The 18585-nt window shown below is 33.6% G+C and overlaps 1 long non-coding RNA gene across 1 annotated transcript; it reads right to left on the minus strand.

Annotated features, from left to right (window-relative positions):
* Positions 1 to 2635: 2635 nt before the first annotated feature.
* LOC147066816 (uncharacterized) lies at positions 2636 to 18079 on the minus strand. The gene is made up of 5 exons (XR_015071496.1): positions 17749 to 18079; positions 15192 to 15427; positions 9823 to 11155; positions 8270 to 8533; positions 2636 to 4097 (listed from the first exon to the last, which is right to left on the minus strand). It is a non-coding gene; the product is annotated as an uncharacterized LOC147066816 (long non-coding RNA).
* Between the last annotated feature and the right edge of the window lie 506 nt (positions 18080 to 18585).

Consider the following 18585-nt stretch of genomic DNA (forward strand, 5'->3'; position numbering starts at 1 on the left):
TTATTCTCAGAAGTGGACTATTTCACATATGATCTTATCACAAAAACACAGTATGGGTCATTTGAGCGTAGAAAGAAATTTAAGACAAGTTTAGTCATGTGTACATATTCAACCAATTTTATAATTTTACATGTAAATAAATTTTTGAAATATTATTCTACAAAGCGCTGGTTGCCGCACATGATGAACCACTGGTTTAGACTCTAGGAGTTCACTCTAGCATTTGTAAATATTATCGCAAGCCACCCACGCACTCAGACTGGCAACACTTGCCGAATTCTCAGAATCAATCACCCGATTTAAAATGTAGTCAGGCATCGCGCATTATTCTATTATTGAAATACATATTCGTGAGATATGTATGTGATATAATATGTATATTATGATATATAGATACAACGATTGAGATTTCATTTGAGAGCCAAATATCTTAAACTTAAACTATATACGTCATGTAGGTATAAATACAGTTTATTAACTTAATAAACTTTAATTAAAGTTTTAAATTTTAATTAAGCTATAAGTACACTGAATAAAACTTGATAGCATACTAAATAATGATCTTATTTATTGATAAAAATTAAATTGTAAGTAAGGTATCCATACAATTAAATCATGACAAACACTTAATATCCATCTCCTTGAAAAGTTTGGGGAAGTCAGGTTTGTATGTTGTTGTTTTTAATTTTAGGCACGATTCCAGATTCTCATCAATAAGACACCTTCTCAATTTACTCTTGATGCTTGAAAAAGATTGTTCGCATGAATATGTAGAACCGGAAAGGGAAAGTACAGCAAACGCTAGGTTTTTCAACTGATCATATGAGTCAGGAATACTATTCCAGGTGTTAAAAATCATCATGTCTTACTTCCCCAGGTCTTTCAAAGCAGACTACTTGTGCTGTGAACCATGTTCATATTTGTTTTTCACCAATATGTCCATATCAGCACAGAGACGTTGAAATTTAGATTTCCATAATTCTTTATTTTTAAATCCAGCAATTTCATTTCAAAGTTGTCAATCTCAACATTAAAAGGATAAAAAATTAGTTCTTTTACCGCAGGATTAAGAGGTTTTTTTTTTAAACAAAGGTCGCTTTGCTGTTTCTGAATTCCTGAAACCTGTTGAGAAAAGCTTCCCTCTTATTTAAAATTGTTGTTTTGAAATAGCAAATGTCAATATCAGAATGATTTTCTTGGCGATGTTTCAGTAGGCTTAGTTTGCAAAGATTCTCTTCGAAATCTTGAGCAAAAAGGGATAATTTGTTTTCAAATGAAATAACTTCTAGCATCGAAAAAAATGTGTTTCCGTCCCTCCGCAGTTTACAATTAAGCTGATTTAGATGAGACGTAACGTCTACCACGAAATAAAATTTTTGGACAACTGATCACCCGTTATTTCTGGATAGTGAACATCCTTCTCAAGGAGAAATGCTTTAATATCTGTTAATAAGGAAGCGAAACATTTTAAAACGTTTCCTCTTGATAACCAATGTACCTTGTTATGCAGCCTGCGTACTCACTCTCCATTTCAACTAAAAAATCTTTAAATTGGCGATGATTAAGAGCTTTGGCTGTGATGGAGTTGATAATCTTAATCACAGATTCCTTAACCAATTTCTTCTGGAAATGTCTGCGCACAAAGCGTTTCTTGGCGAATGATGCAATGGTAAGCAAGTATCTCGTGATTATTTTTTTCATTCAAAATAGTGACAAACCCTTTTCTTAGCCGGTCATAATTTTTGCCCTGTCTGTTGGAATTGACATAATTTTATCGAGAGGAATTATGATGTTTTTCCATGCACTCAATAATCAGCATTTGCAATATCCTCTCCACATGCTTGACCATTAAGTGGGAATAATCCTAAAAGTTCTTCTTTAAGACCAGTAGTAGATGATAAATCGTACAAATTTTTTCTGTATCATTTATGTCACAAGACTCGTCAACTGCTATTTATAAAGCTAAAACCAATTTAAGGTCTTCGACTTGCTGGTTGGTTATATATCACTGTTTTAGTCCGTACGTGGTCATTTGTGGTAGAGCCAGACTCAAGGGGCCAAATAGCCACATGCGGCTCGCGAGCCTCCGTTTGCCGACCACTGACCTAATCCACTGTAATATTAATAGACTCAGGTAACGGCTTATTTTGTTGTGTTACGCCAAAGAAGTATAACTTCTAACGCGCGTACATAAGTACACACGCAGATTTTTATCATTAAATATATTAAGTAATTGTTGTATGCCCACAATGGCTGAGCGGTTACTGCGTCGGCTTATAGTGTCACGGGTCCCGGGTTGAAACCCCGGGTCTGTCAAATTAACATGTTGCTTTTTAACGTGTGTTTGAACCAAATAGGTTGAGCCAGCGGCTATTGGCTAACGTTCATTTCTCGTATAAAAAACACAATAATCTGTCAATACAACCTTTACTCTGTGGAGGCTCATAATATGATATTCTTAAGATGGAACATGGTAAAAAATATTAATAGTCAAAATTAAGCTTCAATTTTGTGATCATACCGAAATTAGTTTTGATATAGATAAAAGGAATTTCAAGTTATACACATTTTTATTTATTTAAATCGATGTTTTTTTAAAATAAATATAAAAAACATGAAAACTATTAATTTGTCAATATTTCTGTACGTTATAGATAACTTAATAAACTAAATTTTAATAATAAATACGTGTACAAAATAATATGTAAAAATAAGATGTGATCCTTTATCGAATACATAGATTATAATATGTCCATTGTTCAATATAATAATAGGCAAGTAGTCAATGTAAGATTTACTTTTGCACCAGTATCCATAGCGCTAAGTTATTTTAATACCTGATTAACAATTTATTGTCTATTAATAAAATACAAAAAGTATTTTAATAAGATAATCTCATTCATTACTTACTAATTTTGGTTAATTATAGCAGTCTGGTTAAGCCGTACTTAGAGTTGGGTATTTCCCGATAAAATCTCAATCTCGAGATTCAGGATTTCCCGGAATGATGAAATTTTGAATTCTCGAGATTCGGGATGTCCAGAAAAATTTCTCGGGAATTCTCGAGATATCGGGAAATTTCAAAAAAACCTGTAAAAATCCTAAAATCAGTGTGAAAACAGGCAGATTCAAAAAAATGTGTTTTTTTTATTTATGTAAGAAGACAAACAATAAAGAAGTAGGAAAACAAAAATAATTAAAAACATTACTTATTAAAATGGGATTTCAAAAAACACAGACTGTCAATCGCTGCATCTGACAATCGCGTACGCTTTCGAGACACAAAATTCTCTGACGTTCCAAAAAATGCGCTAATTTTGAGTCGACGTTGGCTTAATTGTGTTAAATGTCTCGATTAGTCTTTGAACTTTTGTGTTTTCTGTCCACTTTTTTCATATAGAAAATCGTTTTTTCAATTAATATTTGAAAATAAAGAAATCCCGAATCCCGAGAAAAGATTCTCGAGATCCGGGATTTCCCGAAATGTTAAAAATTTCAATTCTCCAAAATCGAAAATTTCTCGAGAATTCCCTACGGGAAATTCCCGAAACCCAACTCTAGCCGTGCTATACATTATTATTGATTAACTTCTTAATACGTTTTGCAATATAAGTTGCAATATTTCCTGGAATTTGTTTTTGCACCAATAGTTCAGTTATTTGCACGTTAGTGTGTTCTTGAAAGACGTACAGATCTATATCATTAGTAAAATTGTTCAATCCCATCCATTTAGGCAAACATTCAGGAAACTGAATGTTATCAAATAAAATCAAAAGACGCATGCGCTCAAGAAGTCTTTGAATTTTCCAATTACTTTCCAGATTGGTCGTATCAATGATGGCAAGCGCCAAAATTAGATTCATAATTACTACGGCGACACATGCTATGAACAACACGAAGACAATCCTCGCAACTATCGAATTGAAATCGAAAGGCTTGCCACCAAACAGGAATGAATAGTCGAACTCTGCGGTCGCCATGACAGTTGTTTTCATGATGGAATCAGTCCACGATTCAAATGGCTCACTTCCTTGAAACAGAATCCGAAAGGCAAACGCAAATCCTATGATCGGAAAGCAGCCGAAGAGTAATATTATCTGAAAATTGAAAACATATTGTTATGAATAACATTTTGATGAATGCTTTAAGAAAATACGCCAAAAGCCTTCCATTATAATATTATGCAGTGACGTCCCTAGACAAAATGCCGCCCCTGGGCAGCGCCAAAACGCCGCCCCAGTTTTTTTATAGAGTTTTTTTTATCATTCTTTCATGACTCCAATATCTTACTCTTAATCATAAATACAATATAATTATTAAAATAAATAAAAAAAACTTTCCTGGCCTTTTTTGTTGCAAAGTCAGCAACTATGTCATCCAAATCTAATTTAAATGAAATCTCTACTTCAATAGACAGTATTACGAGTCCACAGTTTCAGATATATTTAATAATACACTTGATAACTTCCAAAACTCACGAGTGACTGGCAAAAATATTTCGATAACTTTTAAATTAGGTACCTTCCTACCTAAGTAGGTATGTACCTACATATAATTCGAAAATCTGCACGTGTCATTTCTGGTCACCAAAGATATGACATCCATGGTAAACGGAAGTAAACTAGACATCGCAAACCCGACGCAATCAGACTACAGTCCTGTTAAATCTGATATGTTAATCATTACATTTTGTTTCCAACCAGTGAGTAATGGAAAGATATTTCCATCAATACTAGGTATAGGTAGCCATTACTAGGTATATATACCTAATGATTCTCCTCGTTTTGCCACCATTCGAGTAACTGCCGCCTCCAAGCGACGCTCAATCTGCCTACCCCCACGGGACGTCACTGATAATATGTACGTAAAATTAAATTCTTCAGTGCATTTAGATAAGAGCATATTAATAAGCACTCACTTCTGTGATCATACTTTCTACATTGCAGAGTTATTAGATCGACGGTGTTCATCTCAATTTTTGACAACATTTTTTTAGATAATAAAAACATATACCAATATACTTAAACAAATATATTCTTTTTATCAATATAACCGGTCATTAGGCACAATTACAGTAATGTAATGTTGTTAGTAAACGTAAAAGTTGTGTTAAACAAATGTACCTATCTAATAATCATCACAATATAATACGAAAACAAAGCGAAGGCAGTACGGGTGTGGTTGTCATCGGATTCCCAGATCTCAATTATAATATTATTTATTAAATACCTATTATTTTTTCACCTACAATCGGTCAGTACCTATAGGTATCTATATAATATTGATACCTCCACGTTTCTACGTGCGTCGAGGACCCCTTTATGGTTAAAGTACGAGCGAAGTTATGGATGCCACATTCATGTTTCCTATATTCCGCCAAGCCAAAGTTCTTTTATCGCCGCCGTATGAATATAATGCTCTTTAGTAATTACTACAAATGTTGTTTCTTTTGGGCTCAATTCTTTGAAATCCGCTGTAACTTTCAATCTACCTGGCAAAAAGGTAACTTGGACGACCCTTATGGTAAAACCCATGCAAAAGCCAAACATTCTGCTGCGGGCAAGAATGATAGAGAGGGGTGGACGTTCAGGGGTAGATTGAAAGGGACAGCGATAAAGCCTAAAAGAGGAGACCTAGCCGCGACACGGTAGGTGTCGAGGCTGGCGGGGTAGTACCACCGAGGTCGTTGGATAGGACTGTGTGTCCTCGCGAACCATTCCTAGGGTTTTCGCCTATTGTGAAAAAAATAATTTCAGCGTACACGTGTTACGAACGTGGAAGGATTAGATCCTTTAGATTTTAATTGACAGCCTAGGCGCCCATTTAAAAAAAAATTTGGGCTGTTCAAAATTTATAAACTGTGAAAACTTAATAATTGTGTATTGTGTTGTGTATGTAATTTTTTTTTGTTTTTGTTGTGAACCCTAATTAATAATAAAACTTTCGGCAACGATTTGTGCTACGAACAACGTGCGTTCATCATTTTACCATCCCGTCAATCCTGCATTTACCCCCAACTGTCAAGACCTACGGTACACTGAACGTGCTCTACCGAACTAAAAAAAACCAGCTACTATTGACCGCCTTGAACTATTCTGAGCTAGTCGAAGGGTGGAAGCTGGTCGTGTGGCTCCCGCGTTCTGCCGACGGCACGCTACGAGGGCGTCATTAACGTCAGGCCGACCGGAGAGTCGAGCGCGGAGGTCGGATCCGCCGTGTGGCCCCGTCTCCCCTCCCTACCCGGACTTACGGGGTGTCAATATGATTTCGTAATGTTATGAGATAGCGGATCTGCAATTTTACAAAATTACGAATAATTAATGTTACTTATTTCATCATAATTTCAAAATATTATTTCATAGTGTAAATATATATATATATAAATAGCGGGTCAGAATCGATTGGACATCTCACTTGATTACAAGTTTCCGTCAAAGACACATCGCACCGAACTACCATTATGTTTATTATATTGCATCGATTGTACCATTGTAGTTATTTCCCAGAGGGTGTGATTTGCATCCTATGGCTTTGCGCCATATTATGGACATGTTGGTTGGGTAACAAGTCCAAGCTCAAACACTAGACTGTCCCACTTATATAATATAGTGGTGACAAAATACATAATAATAGTACCAATGTAATTATTATAAATATCGTCACTGTTATAGTGAGACTAGAGCCAAAGACAGACACTTTCAGTGGTTTACGCAAGGTTTAAAATTTTAATTTTAAAAACTAACCAATACTGTCTGCAATTTGTAGTCTTAGTTCAATGAAAACAATACGTATGACTGACAAAGTGTAGCGTGTAAATTTATTTATTTTACATAATTATAATGAACATGACAAATTATAAATTCAAACCGTTCACGACATCATTCGTCTAGTGCAAAGTAAACTTACGTGTATTGTCTACACGATTTGACCATATACTAGACTTGACGAAGTGAAAGCTTTGATGAACCATGTAGACAGCGAAACGAATGCCTCTGCTTCACGCATGCACACAAGTTCTCGGTGTAAAACCAAAGTTTTAAAGTTTAAGTGAAAGTGGGTGATGAAGTGATTAAATGTGGAATTAGCTTATTACTGACAAAGTATAATGTGCACTATTTATGTCAGATTACAACAGCCTGCCCCCACCCTTCGCCACTATACACTACTGTGTGTCTGAATTGCTCCACGAACAACGCGTTATTGTTTTAAATCTAAATGCTATAATACGCCTATACGGTCATCTCTTCGGTTAGACAGCTCGTGATAAACGGTGTTACGACGAATTGTAATACGTACAATATACATGTAATCACAAAATATATTTCAATCAACAAATTTTAATAATGCAGCGTCCAATCTCTTATATTTTCTGAACTGAAAAAATCGATTTTCGATTGACGAGTGCTCATGACTTGTGGGTGACGTGGACGAAATATTATTTTTGAGAATGTAATTCATTTTAATAGATATGTATGTGTCATCATCATCATCAGCCTGAATGTATCTACTGCTGGATGAAGGCCTTTTCAAGCTGCTTCCACATCTCTCACTCCAGTGCGTTGCGTTGCCACGTACTTCCGCAGAACTTTATCATTTCATCGATCCAGCGGCCTCTAGGTCTACCTTGGGGGCGTTTTGTACCTCTTGGATACCACTGGATGACTAAATTTGTCCAACGATTGCTTCTTCTTCGAGTTATGTGTACAGCCCATCTCCATTTGAGGCTTTTAATGAACTCTATCACATCGCAAACCCTTGTCAGCTTCCTTATCCGTTCATTCCTCTTTCCTTTCGCGTTATGCCCAGCATGCACCTATCCATACCACGTTGTGCTACTCTAAGTCTCTGGATCTCTCTTTTACTTAGGGTCAATGTTTCACACGCATATGTGATTACGGGAAACACACACTGGTAAAACACTTTGCACTTTAGGCACAGTGATAGATCACTTTTGAAGACATTATTCAGGCGTCCAAAAACACTCCATCCTAGATATACTATGCGAACAATTTCATCAAATAATATATATCCATCTATAGACACTACTAATTGTTGTCCCACTTAGATATAGTTTTTCACCTGTTCGAGCTGAGTGCCATTGATGAGGATCTCTCTTTGGCCCGCAAAGCAGTTGAACATGACTTACGTCTTTGTTACATTTATTTTCAAACCTACTTTACTATACAAAGTAGGTATGTGTATCTGTGTTTATTTATGACTTTATGAGTCTATCACAAAAACAGAAACAAAAAAGCACACGTTTACATACCTTGAAAAAGCTGCGTACGGCCAAAATATAAGTTTGGATATAGAATCCTCCAACAATTATTGATATCTGAATGGCGAAATGGACCCAGATCCAAAGAATGGTGACTGCTGAAAGTGCTCGAGAAAGATCTGAATGGCTGCCCATGGATATGCGATGGTTCAATAATAAAGACACACAGAGAATTATCGATGTCAGTTTAGCAAACCATTCCAGATGATACATGTACTCTTTTCTATCGCGGATTTTCATTGTAATTGCAATCTCCTGAAATCATGAAAATTAATATATTATTTTCAACTATTTTGCCAAACTTAATATAATATTATTTACTTTGAACAAATACACCAGTGACTTTCTATCTTTATACGATTTATGAAAGAACATAATATTATCAATGGCCCAGTATTTAACGGAAACAAGTTAAAAAAATCGACATTTCGCGATATTGGTATCAAAATATTCGTGAAAATGAGCTCCTGCCAGTTTTATACAGAAACAATTCAAAAAAAATAATTTAGATACCTTAAGAGCCAAAAAATCCATATGAAATTTTACAAACTTTCAAATAAAACCAGTTTTGTACAGATCCATTTCGAATTGTTTCTATTTAAAACTGGCGATTGATGTTACGTTTCAATTTTGAATAGATATGTACATTCCGATATGTTTCCTTTTAAAACTTGTCAAATCTCGTGTATTGTAAAATATTCAATTCATTATTATACTGGTCCATCGATATTATTAAAACACATTTTAACAGAGCGTTGGAGCGGAGCTCGGAGCAGAAGCACGAAGCACTGGAGCATGGGATTTTATTCGGAACACCGAAAATTTGTAGTGCTTCTCTGCTCCTGATGATCCGGATCCTCCATTAAATTTTCGTCCTTATTTCCTTTCATCCAATGAAAATAGTATATTTTGACACTTTGCAACACTGGAATTATTTGAAATATGGCAACACATATATGGCAACACAAGGATAAATAACCTGTTATAATAAATGGAAATAACCTGGATAAATAATTTGTTGACAGAAGAGGCAAATAGTGAGAGACGATTTGCTGTCGGTTTTGTTTAATAGAATTGCTTAATAATGAAAATGACGATTATTTTAAAACTACTTATTTTTCTTATTTTTACAACATTTGTATAAGTACATATAATACTTATTAAATCTTTTAACCCGGAGCGGATCCGGAGCAAGTATTAGGTCCCGGAGCGGAGCTGGAGCGAAGCAACTCAAAAAAGGGTCCGCTCCAACGCTCTGCATTTTAATTCATAATTTATAAATTTCTTTTGAAATTTTAAGAATATTTATTTTTGTTTTAAATGTTTATACATTCGTATTGATTAATTAAAACACACACAAATGGTGTAAATTGCCTGCTTCGTATTATGTCGGTAGATACCGCAAGTAGCATTACGCTCCAATACTTTTTGAACTGCAAATAAAGTACGCGATAAACGCAGTGAATATAAATATTTTCTGAAAATCATAGTGGATGTAAATGAGAGAATTATAAACAAAAACGATAAGTATATTTTTTACTCACCATGGCAACGATGACAGTGATATTCATCCATAAACAAATGTCCCAACCAATGGATACAGTACCGTTATCGTAGATGCGTATTATGAAACAAGTTGTCAAGAACAACAATAGAAAATGTATAAAAACCATTCCGGTGAATACGAATCTTAGTCTACGCCATTCAAAATGTAAAAAACTCTCAACAAACGGATGTAGCAAAAGCCGATCAAATTTTGCACCGTGCCCATATATGTAATTAATATTTGCCATTCTTCCTTTGAGATAAGTTTCTTTTTGTAACCATTCATAATAAGAAATTCTAATTTTAATCTGTCCAGTAATGCTGTCACGTGAATATGCAATTAATTGCGAATCGAATATTTGTTCCAATGTTTCCACTGCTTGAGGCTTACAGAAAATGTTGTAATAAAAATTAGAACGCGACAGAATTTCACGATGATTATAATTATTATTAAAATCATACTTTTTACGAACTATGTTGTTACAAAATTCACGTAAAATATTATTTGAACTGTTTTCCTTGCGATAAGTTTTATTGAGAATATAAGAAACTCTATGAGAATTATTGTTAATAGCAATTTCACATGCTTTTTTGTAGTGTTTAATTGATGGTGAGATCATACCAAAACATAACTCTTTAAGAAATTGCAAACATTTCAAACAATCATTTTTAATGGCAACAATGATATCACTTTCATTCGCTAAAATATTTTTTTTTATATTCTCATAACGTCGTTTAAATTCTTTTAAAACCTGGTGATTGCAGCGTATTTTTGTCGGTAAAGTAAAGTTTTCTTTAGGACATCTATCTGAGTTTTCCAGAGTGTAAAAACCACTTTTATCTTGAGGTATTTCGTCATCCCAATTTTTCACCACTTCAATATTATTAACGGGATTATAAGCCCATTTTGTAAAATCTTTTAAATACTTTGTACCAAATTTATATGCCAAATGCAGTACGGTATCTCCGTTTTCATAAAGTGGGTTCAAATTGAAGTTTTTCTTTACGAGACATCGTATAATGACGGAAACACCAGAGAACCAATCGTTTTGAATCGCAAATTTTAAAGCAGCATGTAGCGTATTTTCTTCTATGTCATTCGCTTCGCTAAAGAGTCTCAAGGAGTTTAATTCTCCTTGTCGTATACAGCAATGGATTGCTGTCTTATTTGTTGGGAATCCAGCGTTCAATAAGAGATTAATCGACACATCTTCACCAAGTATGGCGGCCAAATTGTATATAGACTTGCTGTTGTCGCGTGAAGTACAAATTTTTCGAGTATGAGTCCATTTATTAATATGACCTGTGACGATTTTGATTGTTTCTCTTAACCTGGAATATTCAAACATGATTTAATAAGATAATAAAAGGAGTTATGTATTAGGATGGTCGTATTAGCTAGGGATTGCAATACCGGATGAATATATCAATACCGGTATTCGTCAAAACATATTATAGAAAAAAAGAAGTAGTTATCGATAAATATAACTATTAAAATCTATTTCAAACACTATTTTAGTGCAACCTAAAGTACCTACATTTATTATGTTGACCTTTATAAATATGTATTGATCATAATATTATAGAACTGATAATTTTTACAAATACTTGAAGTCCGGGTACAGAAAAATCTCATTCAACGTAAAGTTTGTTGGATGTACATACTACCAACGTTGGATCAATAGTAAGTTATAGATTAATTGGAAATGTTTGACACGAATATTTTCTTTTTCGAAATACGTTAATTGTGACGCTAAAAAACAAACGTGGTCATCTCCATCACATGTGAAACTGAGTAAATCAACTTTTTTGTTTTTGTGGTTAATTTGAACCCGTGAGTTAATAATTTCCTAATTTATGATTATATTTTATTTAAAGAATACGATTTAAACAATGCTCAATAATCGCGGATCCTTAATAAACAAGATATTTACGATTTTATGTTGGAGATGGCTATGTTTGTTTTGTATCATCTGGATTTGACATAAATACTATTGGAGATAGACAGTTTTGTTTTGTATTCGATCGGTTTGTTTTGTATTCTTACAAACAGGGTTGTGTTAAAATGGGTGCCGGACGAAATCCCGAATGTCAAAATCCCGAATGGCCGAAATCCCAAATGGCCGGAATCCCGAAGGCCGAAATCCCGAAAAATAAAAATATATAAACAGTATTAATTTTCAACCAGCGGTTCCCCAATAGGCGGCGCTTTTTCTCGATTGTATAATTAATCTAGATAATTAAAATAGTAGTATTAAAAACTATTATTAATTATGGAATGAAGCAACAAAATAATTTTCAACCAGCGGCACCCCAAAAGGGGGCGCTTTTTCTCGATTGTATAATTTAACTAGATAATTAAAATAGTAGTATTAAAAACTATTATTAATTATAGAATGAAGCAAAAAAATTATTTTCAACCAGCGGTACCCTAATAGGCGGCGCTTTATCTAGAGTGTGTAATTTAACAAGATAATTAAAATAGTTATAATAAAAACTATTAATATTTATGGAATCAAGCAACAAAATAATTTTCAACCAGTGGCACCCCAAAAGGCGGCGCTTTTTCTCGATTGTATAATTTAACTAGATAATGAAAATAGTAGTATTAAAAACTATTGTTAATTATGGAATGAAGCAAAAAAATAATTTTCAACCAGCGGTACCCCAATAGGCGGCTCTTTTTCTAGAGTGTGTAATTTAACAAGATAATTAAAATAGTTATATAAAAACTATTATTAATTATGGAATGAAGCAAGAAAATAATTTTCATTCCATAATTAATAATAGTTTTTATATAACCATTTTAATTATCTTGTTAAATTATGCAATCGAGGAAAAGCGCCGCGTATTGGGGTGCCGCTGGTTGAAAATTATTTTGTTGCTTCATTCCATAATAAATAATAGTTTTTAAATAACTATTTTAATTATCTTGTTAAATTACTTACTCAAGAAAATGCGCCGCCTATTGGGGTACCGCTGGTTGAAAATTATTTTGTTGCATCATTCCATAATTAATAATAGTTTTTTATATAACTATTCTAATTATCTTGTTAAATTACACACTCTAGAAAAAGCGCCGCCTATTGGGGTACCGCTGGTTGAAAATTATTTTGTTGCATCATTCCATAATCAATAATAGTTTTTTATATAACTATTCCAATTATCTTGTTAAATTACACACTCTAGAAAAAGCGCCGCCTATTGGGGTGCCGCTGGTTGAAAACTATTACTGTTTATATTTTTTTATTTTTCGGGATTTCGGCCTTTGGGCTTCCGGCCATTCGGGATTTCGGCTTTCGGGATTTCGGCATTCGGGATTTCGGCCCTTCGGGATTTCGACCGGCACCCGAAAAAAACAACATTATAAATGTATAACTTATTTCATATTTACAACTAACACTTCATAATTTGAAAATTATAATTGGGTTTATGAATTTATTTTGAGTTTTATGATATTAGAATTAAAGTTAACTAAACAAACATAAGATGACTGAACCAGTTTACACGATATTATGCAGCTTTAAAACTGAACATAAAATATGAACAGCCAAGGCACAGCCCTGAGGTTCTAAAATGCTAACTGTCGTAAAACGTTTGAAAATCAAAATTTACTTACCGTTTTTCAGTCTTCTTTGAACGTTTAATGGTATAATTTGATCTGGTTAACTTTCGTGCATTATCTGGAGACACTATTTCAAACTTTATTTGGATTATTTTCCATTCTTTGACAATTATTTCGCTTAAAAACTTGAAGAGCACATCGTATACACAGAGAAAACTTTTTGCTGATGGGAGTCATCTTGATAAAATGCCACGACATGATTGGCCATTTTGAAAAAGTGCTACGTCGTTATTGGCCAAGACGAATGTGACCACGTTTGATATAAAAAATCAATGGATATGACTAAGTTTGAAAAAAATCACATCTTTTATTTGAATTTTTGAAGCAGAAATTGAGGAGATAGCCATGTCTTAACTAAATAATATTATATAAAACAACACAAGCAATCATACCAACCAAAAATCTCAAAAAAGTCATTGACTGGAGATGGCCACGTTTGTTTTTTAACGTCACAATTTATCGCGACAATTCCATAAATATGTTTGAGGGATTTTGTTTTAATTTTATTTAGGTAACTTTAGTTGGTTTAAGTCAATACATTTGCGTTTCGGCAGCATAAAACTTATAAACTAAATTTAATACCTATACAATATAGTAGTAAGTAATGAAAAATAACATTAAATTCATTATCGAAAAACATAAACGCGTACGCTTTTTTAATACCGAAAATACCAGTATTTTGGATTTTTGAAACCGGTATTTCGGTATCGTTAAATAATTGAATACCGGTTTTGAAATATCGGTATTGTAATCCCTAGTATTAGCCATATAACCCGCAAAGAAGATGATCTGAAATCGTAAAATTTGGAAATCCCTTTAGGTCAGAGATGAGGAATCTACAGCAGTATAACAATAACTGTCTAGGTACGATCTTTTAAATACCTAATTTATAAATACCTAATAGGTTGAGCAAGTGGCTGACATCCATTTCTCGTAAAAACAAAATCTGTCAATACAAACCTCCACTATGTTGAGGCACATAATGATCCTATTAGGATCGGACATGGCGGAAAGAAGAAGAAAGAAGATTTTCATAATCTCACACGTTTGTTTTACATTCTGCACAAATCAGCCAAGCTGCTGTCATACAAAAATCTCATATAAATGCGTTTTAAAGATTTCGCGAATCGCAGAATATGTCATTTTCGATCAGCATTAAGCAACCACATGATAATATTATGTAAATATTAAAATCCTGACTGTTCAAGGTGTGTTTTTCTACATTCAATTAATAAACATTATTTTCTCAATGACATTATATGTTTTTCATTTTATTATATATAATATATTATATAGATTTTTCATGTAAAAATTAGTGCCAGGCTGCTAAATATTAATTTATAATTTAAACTTAGAAGGTTTTTTTTAAAGAAAATAGATGCTAAAATAAATATTTTTCTTACAAAAATAAGAGTTAGCTGCTTTCTTCAGAATGAATATTGGTTCTAAAAAAACGGTTTTGCACCAAGACAGCCTGGACTGCTAAAACACCAAAATTTCATAGATGTTATGCTTTTATCTCTTTGAAGTTACACAAAATCATATATATAATATATATATAATATCTACCACTCAAAAGGTTTAAACAATATACAGAGGCTTTGTGGATTTGAAGAAACACACTTTACATAAAAGTGCTTCTTTCTCTGTTTGAGATTTGTGCGGACTGGCTGCTTTGCGTATAACTACGCTCAATTATAATAGATCATGGCTTCGTCAATGAAAATTATTAATAAAACTAACCTGTATCGTAAGTCGTCAGATAATATTTGCGTGGACACACGTGAACCACAGCAATCCATTGTAAATGAGCAGACACTGTCATGTTGAGGGTCTGCCTCAACATTTTTACACGTGCATAATCTTGCTCCTGCTTCCAGCAAACAACGAGCACATTCAAAGTTTAGCATAGATAAAGCATATTGTAATGCTGTATCTTCACGTGTGTTAGGACGGTGTTTGAAGTTTGGGTCCATTAGCTACAAATAATATTAAATAATATTTTAATAATATTACCCCATATAGGTAATGAGTAGAGACGTTCTAATTCAGAATACGACCAGAGACAAAGCAAAACTATTTTATTGCATTTTTCGTTTGAAATAGGTAGTAGAAAAAGAAATAATCAAAAATAATAGATTGTGAATCTATAGACAATGTGAGACTGAAATGGAATGGGATGGCATTAAAATTCGCCTTCGAACGCCACTGCCCTAAAAGACTTTTCATGTGTGCGCGTCTACAGATGATGGGGCAATGAAAAGTTTTCATTTCTACTTTTTTTTATTGGTATTTATTTATTATATAGGTAATATCGTCTCTGTTCTGGCAGAACACACTAACTGGAGAATACTAGTTTTGAGTAATTTGACTTTGAAGTTGTTAAAATGCTTGAAATGGTCTATCAAAAGGATGACTTTAAAATAAAGACGGTTTATTTATTAAGAAGGTTTCCAGACAGTAAAGTTTGAAGTAAAGTAAAGTGTTGAAGATAAGGACCATTTTGGTATAACTAACTCAATATGTAATTTTTTCGAATTAGTGTCTTCTGCCAGAACAGTGACGATATATATATTTTTTTATAATATTTTTTGTCTGTAAGTTATCTACTTAAAGAGGACGTTCTGTATATTATGCATAGCATTCGTTTTCAGGAAGAGCTAGTGCCCCTATTTTGGAAAAAGCGGTTGATTTTAAATCTTCAGTCATTTTTTTTAAATGATCTTTTAATTACAGAGTTAATCTTTTAACATAAGCTTCACATAAATAATGTCAAAATTTAAATTCAAGATCTGTTTTTTTCGTGTATTCTTATTATAGAATATAGATCGTATCCTTTGCGGAATTTCCCTCAAATTTTATTTGAAATATTTTTCGATATGTGTAACTCCCTACTTCAATTATAGTTTGTCAATTTATGGCTACGGCCGTATGTTGTAGCTTAACCACTGGGGAATGACAAAAGAAATGGCGTATTTCAAAAAAACACTACCTTATTCTTAGGTCAATAATTATTATAAAGCAATAATTATTCATAAGATGTTTATCACACTTGAATGGTCAAAGACATAGCTTATAATAAGTACTTATCTTTAGAATTATCTTCAAATGTGTTAATCTTGCCGATTTTTTGAATAATAAAATGCCTAATTCTTGTCAAATTTGGGATCACAGAGATTATCAATATAATTTTTTATCGTGAATATTTTACAAAAATTATCTCGTAATAAATTATACTAATGGTTTCATAAATGCGTTTAAAAATTAATAAACGTTAAAAATCTTAACACCACAGCACAGTTATGTACCGAAATATGACTATATTCTAAAACATTACAGCGAGAGGTTTAAAAGAATACTATTTTATGTAACAAAAATACTATAAAGGATAATAAGGCTTCAAAATTATATAAATAGATTATCTACAACGTTTAAGGAGTGTCCAGGATCATGCTTTTAAAATACAATAAAAACTCAATTTTGACCTACGACGAGCACGTGGGCCGTTAATGAGAGATATAGCTGATAAACTAAAAATCGTCCGCCATTTTCCAAGATGGCGGCCATAGCACATCATCTAGAGACCTAAAAACTTATCTAAAGAATTGATGAGGGAGCCACAGTCGAAAACTACCCAATCAAGACACGCAACTGGACAGAATCTGACATTCGAGTGACGTCTTCAAAATGGCGTCCATATGGTAGTACGGTATTGATTTTTGGTATTCAATTTCAATTCAATTTATTTATTTTTAACATATTGTGGGCATTACAAATTATAAGTTTAAGACGTTCACAACATGACATTTAGAACAGGGCTCGAAATGGAACGGAACGCACCGGAGCGCCGTTCCGGCTCGTGAAATTTTTAAAATTATCGCTCCGTCTCGTGGAAAAAATATGTTGACCGTCTGAGCTAGATAGGCCTTAGAATAGAAAATCTGACACACTCATTTTTATAAAATACATATACGATTTGATGACTATGTAAATATCTTCAGAAAATTTGTCGAGCGCTCCGGTTCGTAAACTTTTCCATTTCGAGCGCTGATTTAGAAACAAAGAAATATAAAACAGTATTACATAAAAATAGAGATAGATCAGTATAGAGATATACTTATTATATATATATATATATAGGTATGTTGTTACCGGGTAAGCACTATCGGTACATAATTATACAAAGTCTCCCTTTTGGGTGAATTATTTATATTTAAAGAATTTAAACTTTTAAACCATAATATGACGATTAATTGATAGAACTCCGATTAATAAAAAAAAAAACTAATATACTATTTACCTCGTAATGCGGAATGGTAGTGCCTATGTCATACCACGAGGGATCAGACTTGCCGATTTTCTCATGTCCAGTGTTAATGAATGCCGCTTTCTTTTTGGTATCATCTTTAAAATGGTTGATGAGTATTTGTAGACAATTGGTGTTTCCTTTCCAGGCAGCAATGTGAAGTGGAGTACTACCAAGATAATTTCGTCTAAAGGGATCGGCTCCATGATGAAGAAGTAGTTTAAGGATTAGAGCATTATCTAAAACTGCTGCCAGATGGCAGGCGGACGTCAATGCGTATTTGTAACGACACGTAGCATTCGGAGATGCCCCGTTTGCAAGACACCTGGAAATTAAAATTCACTGTGTAGTTGTAATTGAAATGTCACAGTGTTCGACTAATGTACATTGAGAAATCTCAGGATTAGTTTGGTACTATTAAACACTTAACTATAAGGACGTAAGTCGCCTACTACTGAAGGGCAGCAAATCGAAGGTTAGGGCGAATTATAAAAATGTTCTGTATTAGTCTTTATTCTAATGTTTCAGACTCAATTTTTTGTCTCCGAGTTAGTGCATAAGCTTGGCGTAATCGTTGTAGAGTTTCCTGACTTCTGCCATGTGCGCACCGTCGTTGAACTTGTTTACTTGTCAAGCGGGGACGCTTTGCTGATATATCTTTTGATTAATCGTGAATGTTGCCTAAAGTTACATTACAGAAATGGCCCCCACAAGAAGGGCACCGGCGTGATGGTTCGACCTGATAAATGAGATCACAAAGTTGCCCTAATCGGAAAAAAGTTGCCTGCGGCGCTAGTTTACATGCATGGTTGCAAATAATCGGTCCCGTGC

Source organism: Rhyacophila brunnea, unplaced genomic scaffold, assembly GCF_057557595.1.
Source record: "Rhyacophila brunnea isolate RB1 unplaced genomic scaffold, BYU_Rbru_1.0 scaffold_4, whole genome shotgun sequence".
Taxonomy (NCBI): Eukaryota; Metazoa; Arthropoda; class Insecta; order Trichoptera; family Rhyacophilidae; genus Rhyacophila; species Rhyacophila brunnea.